Source organism: Hylobates moloch, unplaced genomic scaffold, assembly GCF_009828535.3.
Source record: "Hylobates moloch isolate HMO894 unplaced genomic scaffold, HMol_V3 SCAFFOLD_2, whole genome shotgun sequence".
NCBI lineage: Eukaryota > Metazoa > Chordata > Mammalia > Primates > Hylobatidae > Hylobates > Hylobates moloch.
The window spans coordinates 70,651,340-70,663,349 of NW_026652277.1; the positions used below are offsets into that span (position 1 = coordinate 70,651,340).

The 12,010-nt window shown below is 39.8% G+C and overlaps 1 long non-coding RNA gene across 1 annotated transcript in view; it reads right to left on the minus strand.

The window, feature by feature from the left end:
• Nucleotides 1–265: 265 nt before the first annotated feature.
• Nucleotides 266–12,010, minus strand: part of LOC131381630 (uncharacterized) — a 33,333-nt gene continuing 21,588 nt past the window's right edge. Inside the window, exons 2-3 of the long non-coding RNA XR_009210508.1 lie at nucleotides 5,832–5,894; nucleotides 266–358 (exon numbers count right to left, since the gene is read on the minus strand). This is a non-coding gene — a long non-coding RNA (uncharacterized LOC131381630). The remainder of the gene's footprint in view (nucleotides 359–5,831; nucleotides 5,895–12,010) is intronic.

Genomic DNA, 12,010 nt, shown 5'->3' on the forward strand with positions numbered 1-12,010 from the left:
GGGTCAAAGGTGTGATTTACCCAAATGCAGTCCTGCAAGAATCAGGTATATCCTGTTTATTTCCTTTCTACCATCTCTTCCTCTCCTGAGGCTAAGTAATCACATTGGAGATAATATGGTTTTAGAGACAGTGAGAAAGATACTATATTCTTCTTAGTTTTTCTCTACCTTCTTACAGAAAGGCATTATCTTAGTTCAGCTGCTATAACAAAAATACCATAGACTGGGTCACTTAAACAGCAAACATTCATTTCTCACAGTTTTGGGGGCTGAGAAGTCTAAGATCAAGGGGTTAATTGTTTTGGTTCCTGATGAGGGCCTCCTTCCTGGTTTGCAGATACTATCTTCTTGCTTTATGCTTCACATGGTGGAGAGAGAGAAAGAGAGTGAGAGAGTTATTTAGACAGAGAGAGACAAAAAGAACAAACGCTCTGGCCTCTTCTTTTCTGAAGGCACTAATCCCATCATGAGGAGCTCATTCTCCTGACCTCATCTAAACATAATTGCTTCCACAAGGCCCCATCTCCAAATATGATTACATTGGAAGTTAGGGCTTCAACATATCAATTTTGGAGAAACACAAGAATTTAGCCCATAGCAATTTATTAAACCATAACCCTATAATTTCAATTTTTAAATGTCAGTCTACAACTTCATGTTTATCAATCCTTAGCCTTGATATATGAACCTGCTTGCAGTTTCTTCAAGCAAAATTGGCTGTTTATTAGTTGTATCCTACAGAATTTTTGTTCTCCTTCCCTCTGTACACACCCGAGCTATACCTGAGCAACATCTATTCTGCACCTTCCCTTTATGTGGAAAATACTTAGTTTCAGTAATTAGACTCCCCATATTAGAATTTTTTTTTTGCTTCTGTGGTTGTTTGAATCTTGCTTTTCAGACTGGATAAGGTGAATCTGCTACTAAGGCATGTTTTACAACAATGTTTCTATTTGTAGCATATCCAGCATATAAATGGAATTGATATTTAATGAAACTGCATGAAAGCTCATGACATAATTTTGGTTAGTGATATGGTTTTGCTGTGTCCCCATCCAAATCTCATCTTGAATTCCCATGTGCTGTGGGAGGAACCTGATAGGAGGTAATTTTCCTCACTTCCACTTTTGCTTCCTACTCATTTTCTCTTGCTGTCACCATGTAAGAAGTGCCTTTCACCTCCCACCATGATACTGAGGCCCCCCCAGCCATGTGGAACTGTAAGTCCAATTAAACTTCTTTTCCTTCCCAGTCTCGGATATGTCTTTATCAGTATCATGAAAACATATTAATACAGTAAATTGGTACCAGTAGAGTGTGGCGTTGCTGAAAAAATACCCAAAAATGTGGAAGTGACTTTGGAATTGTGTAACAGGCAGAGGTTGGAACAGTTCTGAGCCCTCTGGCTCAGAAGAAGACAAGAAAATGTGGAAAGTTTAGAATGCCCCAGAGACTTGTTGAATGGCTTTGACCAAAAGGTTGATAGAGATATGGACAATAAGGTCTGGGCTGAGGTTGTCTCAGATGGAGAAAAGGAACTTATTGGGAACTGGGGCAAAGTTAACTCTTGCTATGTTTTAGCGAAGAGACTGGTGGCATTTTGCCCATGCCCTAGAGATTTGAGGAACTTTGAACTTGAGAGAGATGATTTAGGGTATCTGGTGGAAGAAATTTCTAAGCAGCAAAACATTCAAGAGGTGACTCGGTTACTGCTAAAGGCATTCAGTTTTATAAGGGAAGCACAGCATAATAATTTGGAAAATATGCAACCTGACAATGTGACAGAAAAGAAAAACCCATTTTCTAGGAAGAAATTCAGATCAGCTACAGAAATTTGCATTAGTAGCAAGGAGCCTAATTACTCCCCAAGACTATGGGGAATGTCTCCAGGCCACGTCAGAGGCCATCACAGCAGCCCCTCCCAGGCCACGTCAGAGACCCTCACAGCAGCCCCTCCCAGGCCACGTCAGAGACCCTCACAGCAGCCCCTCCCAGGCCACGTCAGAGACCATCACAGCAGCCCCTCCCTGGAGGCCCAGGAGGAAAACAGGATCCCGGTGCTGCGTGCAGCCTAGGGGTTTGGTGCCCTGTGTCTCAGCCACTCTAGCCATGGCTGAAAGGAACCAATGTACAGCTTAGGCTGTGGCTTCAGAGGGTGGAAGTCCCAGGCTTTGGCAGCTGCCATGTGGTGTTGAGCCTGCAGGTGCACAGAAGTCAAGAATTGAGGTTTGGGAACCTCTGACTAGATTTCAGAAGATGTATGGAAACACCTTGACGCTCAGGCAAAAGTTTGCTACAGGGATGGGGAACTCATGGAGAACCTCTGCTAGAGCAGTTGCAGAAAGGAAATGTGGGGTTGGAATCCCCACACAAAGTCCCTACTGTGACACTGCCTAGTGCAGCTGTGAGAAGAGGGCCACTGTCATCCAGACCCCAGAATGGTAGATCCACTGACAGCTTGCAATTTGCACCTGGAAGAACCTCAGACACTCAATGCCAGCCTGTGAAAGCAGCTAGGAGGGAGGCTGTACCCTGCAAAGCCACAGAGGCACAGCTGCCCAAGACCATGGGAACCCACCTCTTGCATCAGCGTGACCTGGACGTGAGACCTCAAAGGAAATCATTTTGGAGCTTTAAAATTTGACTGCCTTGCTGGATTTTAAACTTGCATGGGACCTGTAGCCTCTTTATTTTGGCCAATGTCTCCCATTTGGAATGGCTGTATTTCTCCAATTCTTTTTTTTTTTTTTTGGCTGGAGCGCAGTGGCGCAATCTCGGCTCACTGCAAGCTCTGCCTCCCAGGTTCACGCCATTCTCCTGCCTCCGCCTCTCCGAGTAGCTGGGACTACAGGCACCTGCCACCACGCCTGGCTAAGTTTTTTGTATTTCTTGTACTCCCATTGCATCTAGGAAGTAACTACCTTGCTTTTTATTTTATAGGCTCATAGGTGGAAGGGACTTGCCTTGTCTCGGATAAGACTTTGGTCTATGGACTTTTGAGTTAATGCTGAAATGAGTTAAGACTTTGGGGCACTGTTGGGAAGGCATGATAGGTTTTGAAATGTGAGAACATGAGATTTGGGAGGGGCCAGGGGTGGTATGATATGGTTTTGCTCTGTCCCCACTCAAATTTCATCTTGAATTTCCAAGTGTTGTGGGAGGGACATGGCGGGAGGTAATTGAATCATGGGGGCCTGTGTTTCTCATGCTATTCTCGTGATAGTGAATAAGTCTCTCGAGATCTGATGGGTTTATCACAGGTTTCTGCTTTTGCTTCCTTCTCATTTTCTCTTGCCACCACCATGTAAGAAATGCCTTTCACCTCCTGCCACAATTCGGAGGCATCTCCAGTCATGTGGAATGGTAAGTCCAATTAAGCCTCTTTTTCTTCTCAGTCTTGGGCATGTATTTATCAGCAGCATGAATACGGACTAATACAGTTACTCTCAATGTATAATGGAAAAGAGTCAAAGAGAAAACAGCTAAATATATTGACAGGCTAGATAATATTGATAATATATTTTGTTTGTCCATCAACAAATGGTCACTTCTTCTTTTATTCTTTTTTCATTTATAAGAGGCAATGTTACCTGTCTCAGGGACTAAATCATTTTTTTCTCCACTTGTCAGTGATTGGCTGAAGGGTAATATTATTAACTCCCTTCTGGTACTTGAATTATAACCAGAAGTAGAATACAAAGTTTTTTCCACCCTGAGAAAAACAGATACCTAAAGATAAGCAGCCCTTGCCTACTTTCTATTCAGGGCATTAAAATGAGGAAATCGTCCTCAATGGCTACTGCACCGTTCATACAACCCAAAGAAGTAAATCAAGAATACACCAGAGAACTGAACCCAGAGGACTATATTGTTCAACTGCTTTATCTGCTCTGAGACTTTTCATATGTAGACTGTTTGTTACAGGGGAATGTACCTTTCTATTTTTTTTTTCACCTTTTAAGTCAAGTAAGGTCAGGAGCTTGAGACTAGCCTGGCCAGCATGGTAAAACCCCGTCTCCACTAAAAATATAAAAATTAGCCAGGCATGGTGGTGGGCACCTGTAATCCCAGCTACTCGCGAAGCTGAGGCAGAAGAATCACTTGAACCCGGGAGATGGAGGTTGCAGTGAGCCTAGATCGCACCACTGCACTCCAGCCTAGGCAACAGAGCAAGACTCCGTCTCAAAAAATATGTGTGTATGTGTGTGTGTGTGTGTGTGTATATATATACATATATATATATATATGTATATGAGTATGTACACAAGTATGCTTGAATATGACTTTACTATCACCAGAAGAATGTACAAAGCATGCCTAACTGTGGTTGCTGCTGGAGAAGAAAACTGGGACACTGGAGGTTGAGGATGAAAGGGAGCCTTTCCATTTAGTATCATGTGTATGCATTGCTATTAAACAATAAAATTAAATTCTCTAAGGAGAGAATAGAAGGAACAACCAAAGACTGCTTATAGGGTCCACACCCTAAAATCCCTTTGGTTATTCCAATTAGGTGGATCTTAACTGACTCAAGAATTTGATGACCGTGACTAACAATAAATCTCCACCTGTTAAGAAACACATCTGGACAGAGGCATTTTCTCATGTTACTTAAGTCCCCTTCTATCTGCCTTTCAGAAAAATTTGGAATTGAAGCCCTTTGGTACAGAATTTGCAGGATGTTGCCCATTATATATTTGGCTATGTAGGGGCCCTGGTCAGTTTTCCAAGTAACACTACCTATGATTGTAACCTAAATATAGTTACAGTATTTTATTGCCCACAGAGGAATTTCCTCCCTTTGCTTTCCTATAGCAGGAATTTATTTCTCTGCAAAAAAAAAATGATGTTATGAGCCCTGAAGGCAGTGCGAAGCAAGCCTCTGCATCTGCAGATAAACTTTTAGGAAAGGCATCACTAGTGAACTAGATAAAATAGCAATTGAACCACTTTATTAAGGCTTGCAGCTTTCTAAAAGCCTCTTATTTCTCTCCAGTAGGAGTGAACTGTGATAGTATCTATGGTGAAGGACAGCATCCTCAGTTTGAAGGAACTCCATTTTTATTTTAAGCATTAATATAAAGCACCTTTTCACTCTTCTTCCACTCACATTGCTTCCACTCACCTACTCTACTTCCTTTCCTTTCCACTATCCTTCCACTGACTCCTGCCTTCCAAAACATATTGCCTTCCTAAAGAATTTAGTCCCTTGCCAAAGAAGCAACTCACTCAGCGTAAGACATAGGGATAATCTCCAGTACTGTGCACACTGTGGTTGAAAATGAAGTCTTTGGCTGATGAGTGTGTGTAGATGTATTACTAATGTGAATTCTATAGCTGTCATATAATGGCTATTATGAACTAGCAGACCCAGAAAATTACATGGTGTAATTGTTATTTGAATTTATATTTAATTTCCAGTGGAAAATGTGGTCCAGTCAACAGTCTCAAGTTTATCAGTCAATGAAATCTTAAAATACCTCTGCCTTATTTACCCATTCATAAAATTGAAATAAAAACAACTATTGTACAACAATGCTATTAGAATTGGAAGTACCCTACCTTCAAGTAAGCGAAAGGCTTTATCATTAAATAGCATGCAGTATGTTACTTAAACAGACACAGGTAAATTCAAGAAATATAACCCAGATGTGGGAAAGGGGAGAAAAAAGCATATTGAATGGCCGGTTCATCAGTGGAAAACCTCATACTTAGGGGAAAATAAATCAACTGCACTTTTTGAGGAGATAAAGAGTCAACACAGAGATACTGCATTTCTAAATTACTAATTACCTTTTATAGATTAAATTATTTAACAAATTTTCATTTACCATGTGCCTTACATGTGTCCCAAATCAGGCTGCTTATTATCATGCCAAATTCTTTTCCACACTCTAAAGAATGTCAAAAATGGTTAAGTCAGTGCACTATCTCTTTGCCATATAAATATATTTCATTTATAATTCAAGATTAATATTTTCTTTAAAGGAAGCAACGGGTTTTCAATGGTTGAAGCTGTTACAGGAGAGCATCTTTGAATATTGACCTATCTAAACAATAAGACCTTAGAGAATGACATCAGTCATTTCTAATTTTTAGATTAAAAGAATGACATCAAATATAGCAGGAAATTTAGAATAACACATTTTGAGAAAAACATATGGTATTTTTATGTAAATTCAAGCCTGCACATAAAAATCTCATTTGTCAGTTATCAGCAATTCTTTCTTGACTGTCTCTGATTCAGGATGAGCCCATCTTTAGCAATGGAGAGAAACAGAATCTGATTTTTCATATTCTGGTTTTTAAATTGTTACACATTCTAATTCTGAATCAAAGTTTATTATTAAGAATTATTAGTTATATATAAATTAATTAAGCTGTGTCTTAATTGATATAAAATAGGAGTTTGAATACTGGACATTAAGAGTCTCCCCTTGGGTGAGATGTGATTATTCCTGATTTAAGATATAGGCAAAATCATTCACTAGGTTTTGAGCACAACACACACCTAATCAGAGAGTGGCTGGGCAAAGGGATTTTATAATCATAGAGATAAATATTAATAATAGAAGGAGATGTGTAATGTCTTATTGTCAAAATATAAAATATATTTAGCAGTGAGTACTACTAAATACACCGCAATCACAGAAGTCAACTTCTTGGGTAGAGCACATTTCTATTTTGAAAACTTAGTTGGCTTGACCACCATTATAGCTTGCTGTTTTTTTATTGCTAGGTATTATTTCTGTACAATATCAAAAATATAGTTAGAAAATACAACTGCTTTCAGAAATCTTTGTATGCCCTTTTGATAATGTTTTACTTCAGATAATTTTTAACACAGATTATGTATTTGTTAATTATTTGTTTCCATTTTGGTAGAGGACCTGAAAGACTATTCTGGGTGATTGGACCCTGTAAGTTACAGAAAATAGTGTTTCAAAACTGTTTTAGAAGATGTATTTAAAATATATATAGGGGTGGGGACCAGATGGCCAACTAGAAACAGCATTGTTTGGAGGCACCCATCAAAAAAAACCATAATAAGTGTGTGAATCCTTCACCAGCAACCAAGGTATCCAGATTCTCTCATCAGAAATGACTAGAAGGCTGACGTGACCCACAGAGAGAAGGAAGAACAGTGTGGTGCTGTGGCTCACCTGAGATCCACCCTCCCCCCAGCCAAGGGAGGTGGTGAGTGACAATGCTATCCAGCTGGTGAAACTATGCTTTTTCCATGGAACTGTGCAGCCCATGGATTGGAAGATCCCACTCACAAACCCATGCTACCAGGGCCCAGCATCCCAACCCGGGAACTCACAGACTTAACAACCTCTCAGCTTGGATCTACTTAAGCCTACAGAACTTCCTGGGGAAGGGGCGACCAGCATCTCAGCTGTGCCTGTTTGCTGTCTAAGCCACATGAGCTCCTTGGGGAAGAGGCAGCACCCAACACTGGGACTTACAACTGCTTAACATGCTAAGCTCCCTGGGCACCTATCTCTATAGCTCCAAGCTATGGTTTTCCACTGTTGGAATGAGGCAGGCTGGTTGGCTTGGTCCCAACACTTGTCACCCACTGCCCAACACACTGGAAGTGGCAGTCTGCTGCCATAGGGCCTCTTCAGGCCTGACCCTGACCTATCCTTCCTCACTGGGCGGGACTCCCCTGCAGGAATTCCAATAACTCCAGCCAGAGGCTCAGGGAGAGAACCCAGATCTCCCTGGGCCTGAGGCCCTAGAGAGAGGGGTGGCCGCAGTGTCTGCGGACCAGCAGACTTAGCCTTTCCTCCTGGTAGTTCTGAGGAATCTGGGCAGCCTAGATGAGTAGGTTTCTCCCTGGGGAGGCACACCCCCTCCACCAAGAGACCAAGTGCTTTGTTAAATGGGTCCTGTTCCCTGTGCCACCCAACTGGGTGAGACCCTCCAGGATTGTCAGACATCCTACGCAGAGCAATCCTGCTGACATCAGATTGGTGTCCCTTGAGGTCAGAAGTCCCATCAGTGGGACTCCAGCCTCCTTGGGTGACATCTCCAGGTGGAGAAGCGAATCAGATTAATAGGGCCTGAAGTGAACCCCCAGCAAACTGTAGCAGCCCTGTAGAGGAGGGACCTGATCGTTGAAAGAAAACAAACAGGCACCTATCAGTGCTGTACTCCAGCCTCCTTAAGTGACATCTACAGGCGGGGAAGCAAATCAGATGAATAGGGCCTGAAGTGAACCCCCAGCAAACTGCAGCAGCCCTACAGAAGAAGGACCTGATTACTGAAAGAAAAACAAACAAGCAGAAGGCAGCAACAATAGCACCACCACCAACAACAACAACAACAACAAAGCCCCCACAAAAACCCCATCTCATGGTCAGCAGCCTCAAAGACCAAAACTAGACAAATTCACTAAGATGAGAAAGAATCAATGAAAAAAATGTTAAAAACCCAAAAGGCCAGAGTGCCACTTCTCCTCCAAATGATCACAATGTCTCTCCATCAAGGCCACAGAACTGGACAGAGGACCAAATGGATAAATGGACAGAAGTAGTCTTCAGAAAATGGGCAATAAAAACTATGTTAAGCTAAAGGAGCATATTCTAACCCAATGCAAAGAAGCTAAGAACAGTGATAAAAGGTTAGAGGAATTGCTAATTAGAATAACCAGATTAGAGAGGAACGTAAATGACCTGTTGCGCTGAAAAACAGTATGAGAACTTCATGAAACGTACACAAGTATCAATAGCCAAATCAACCAAGCAGAAGAAAGGTTATCAGAGTTTGAAGACCACCTTGTTAAAATAAGGCATGCAGACAAGACTAGAGAAATAAGGTGAAAAAGAATAAACAAAGCCACCAAGAAATATGGGACTTCATTAAAAGGCCAAACCTACGATTGATTGGTATACCAGAAGGAGACAAAGAGAATGGAAATGAGCTGGAAAACACACTTTAGGATATTATCCGGGAGCACTTCCTCAACCTAGTAATACAGGTCAACATGCAAATTCAGGAAATTCACCATTACAACATTCCATGAGAAGATCAACCACAAGATACATAATCATCAGATTATCCAAGGTCAAAATCAAGGAAAAACTGTTAAGAGCAACCAGAAAGAAAAGCAAGGTCACCTGCAAAGGAAAGCCCATCAGACTGAGTGGACCTCTCAGGAGAAACTCTACAAGCCAGAAGAGTATTCAACATTCTAAAAAAAAAAAAAAAAAAAAAAAAAATTTCAGCCTAGAAGTTTGTATCTAGCCAACCTAAGCTTCATAAGCAAAGGATAAGTAAAATCCTTTCCAGACAAGCAAATGCTGGGTGATTTTGTCACCACCAGGCCTGCCTTGCAAGAGCTCTTGAAGGAAGCACTAAATATGGAAAGGAAAAACCGGTACCAGCCACTGCAAAAACACACCAAAATATAAAGACCAATGACACTATGAAGAAACTGCATCAACCAGTGTGCAAAATAACCAAATAGCAGCATGATGACAGGATCAAATTCACAATAACAACCATAAATGTAAAAGGGCTAAATGCATGAATTAAAAGACACAGACTGGCAAATTGGATAAACAGTCAAGAACCACTGGTGTGCTGTATTCAGGACACCCATCTCATGTGCAAAGACACACATAGGCCCAAAATAAAGGGATGGAGGAAAAGTAACCAAACAAATGGAAAGAAAAATAAAAGCATCCTGATACCAGCCAGAATGGTAATTATTAAAATGTCAGGAAACAATAGATGCTGGCGAGGCTGTGGAGATATAGGAACACTTTTACACTGTTGGTGGGAATGTAAATTAGTTAAACCATTGTGGAAGACAGTATGGTAATTCCTCAAGGATCTAGAACCAGAAATACCATTTGACTCAGCAATCTAATTACTAGGTATATACACCCAAAGGAATTGAAATCATTCTACTGTAAAGACATGCACATGTATGTTTATTGCGGGACTATTTACAATAGCAAAAACATAGAACCCACCCAATGCCCACCAATGGTAGACTGGATAAAGAAAATGTGGTACATGTACAACATGGAATACTATGCAGCCATAAAAAGGAATGCGATCATGCTCTTTGCAGGGACATGGATTAAGCTGGAAGCCATCATCCTCAGCAAACTAACACAGGGACAGGAAACCAAATACTGCATGTTCTCACTCATAAGTGGGAGTTGAACAATGAGAACACATGGACACAGGGAGGCGAGCACCACACACCAGGGCTGTTAGGGGTTGGAGGGTAAGGGTGGGAACTTAGAGGACAGGTCAATAGGTGCAGCAAACCACCATGGCACAGGTATACCTATGTAACAAACCTGCATGTCCTGCATGTATCCTGTTATTTTTTTTAGAAGAAGTAAAAAAAGAAACTCCGATGTCTATATCTATATGTACAGATACATATAGATATATATGATGAAATACTACTGTGCCATAAAAAGGAATAAGTTAACAGCATTTGCAGCGGCCTGGATGTGATTGAAGATTATTATTCTAAGTGAAGTAACTCAGGAATGGAAAACAAACATCATATATTCTCACACATAATTGGGTGCTACACTATGAAGATGCAAAGGAATAAGAATGACACAATGGACTTTGGGGACTCAGAAGAAAACGGGGTAAGAGGGTGAGGGATAAAAGATAACAAATTAGGAAATTAGGGTCACTGTATATTGCTTGGGAGATGGGTGTGACAATATCTCACAAATCACCATTAAATAACTTACTCATGTAACCAAATACCACCTCTTCCAAAAAAACTATGGAAATAAAAAAATTTTTTAAAAAATGAAAAAAATTATATATGTGTACATAGGTGTTTTGTGAAATTTTCTCTTTCTATGGTAAATGATGAATAATTAAAATAATTATATATCAATATCCTAAATAACAACTATCAATAATGAAATATATGCATTCAATATACATTTTGAATTTAACAATGTAAAAGTCATCGCACTACTGGGTATCTACTCAAAGGATATTACTATATAAACACAGATACATGCACTCATATGTGTATGGCAGCACTGTTCACAATGACAAAAATATGGAATCAACCTAATTGTCCATCATCCATCCATGGTTGCATAAAATAAATGTGGTATATATACACAATGAAATACTATTCAGCCATAAAAAAGTATTAAATCATGTTTTTTGCAACAACATAGATGGAATTGGAGACCATTATCTTAAGTAAAACAACTAAGAAACAGAAGGAAAACACCACATGTTTTCACAGGTGGGAGAAGGATGGATGATGAAAAATTACTTAATGGCTATAATAATGTACATTATTTGAATGATGAATACACTAAAAGCCCGGACTTCACCACTAGGCAATATATCTGTGTGACAAAATTGCACTTGTATCCCTTAAATTTATACAAATTATGTGTGAATATGTATATTTATTTACATATACATATTTACAATTTTATATATATATACACACAAGTATAGTTATGCATTATTAATATTTAATATTTAGACTGGCACTGGCACCTTCCCTAAGGCCATTTATTTCAGAAGGTCATGTGTCACGTACAGAGCAGCATATGTCCTTAGGAAATAGTGAAGTTCCATGAGGCAGTATGTGAAAGTTACACTCTCAATAGTTTCTTTCCTTTTAATGTATTTTGACAAATTACAGTGTACACATGCCAGGTTAAAATGATTTATGGATTATATTAGCTAGATTAAGCTAAATAAATCTCCCAGAATGGCTAATGACTTTAAAACATTTCTGTAAGAAAACAGTCTATTAAAATAGTATCAGTGATTCAGACACAATAAACAATGAAAAAACATGGGTATGACATTTAACATATCCTAGTAAAAATTCTTAATCATGAAACAAAACCATGATTCTTTTAATTATATCTGACAACTGGTGGGTGACAGATGGAAAAAAAATTAGTTTATCAGACATAGGGATTTGCATTCATTATTTTTTAAAATAAATTGCACTCTATCTTGTTGATTTCTGAGGTAGTAA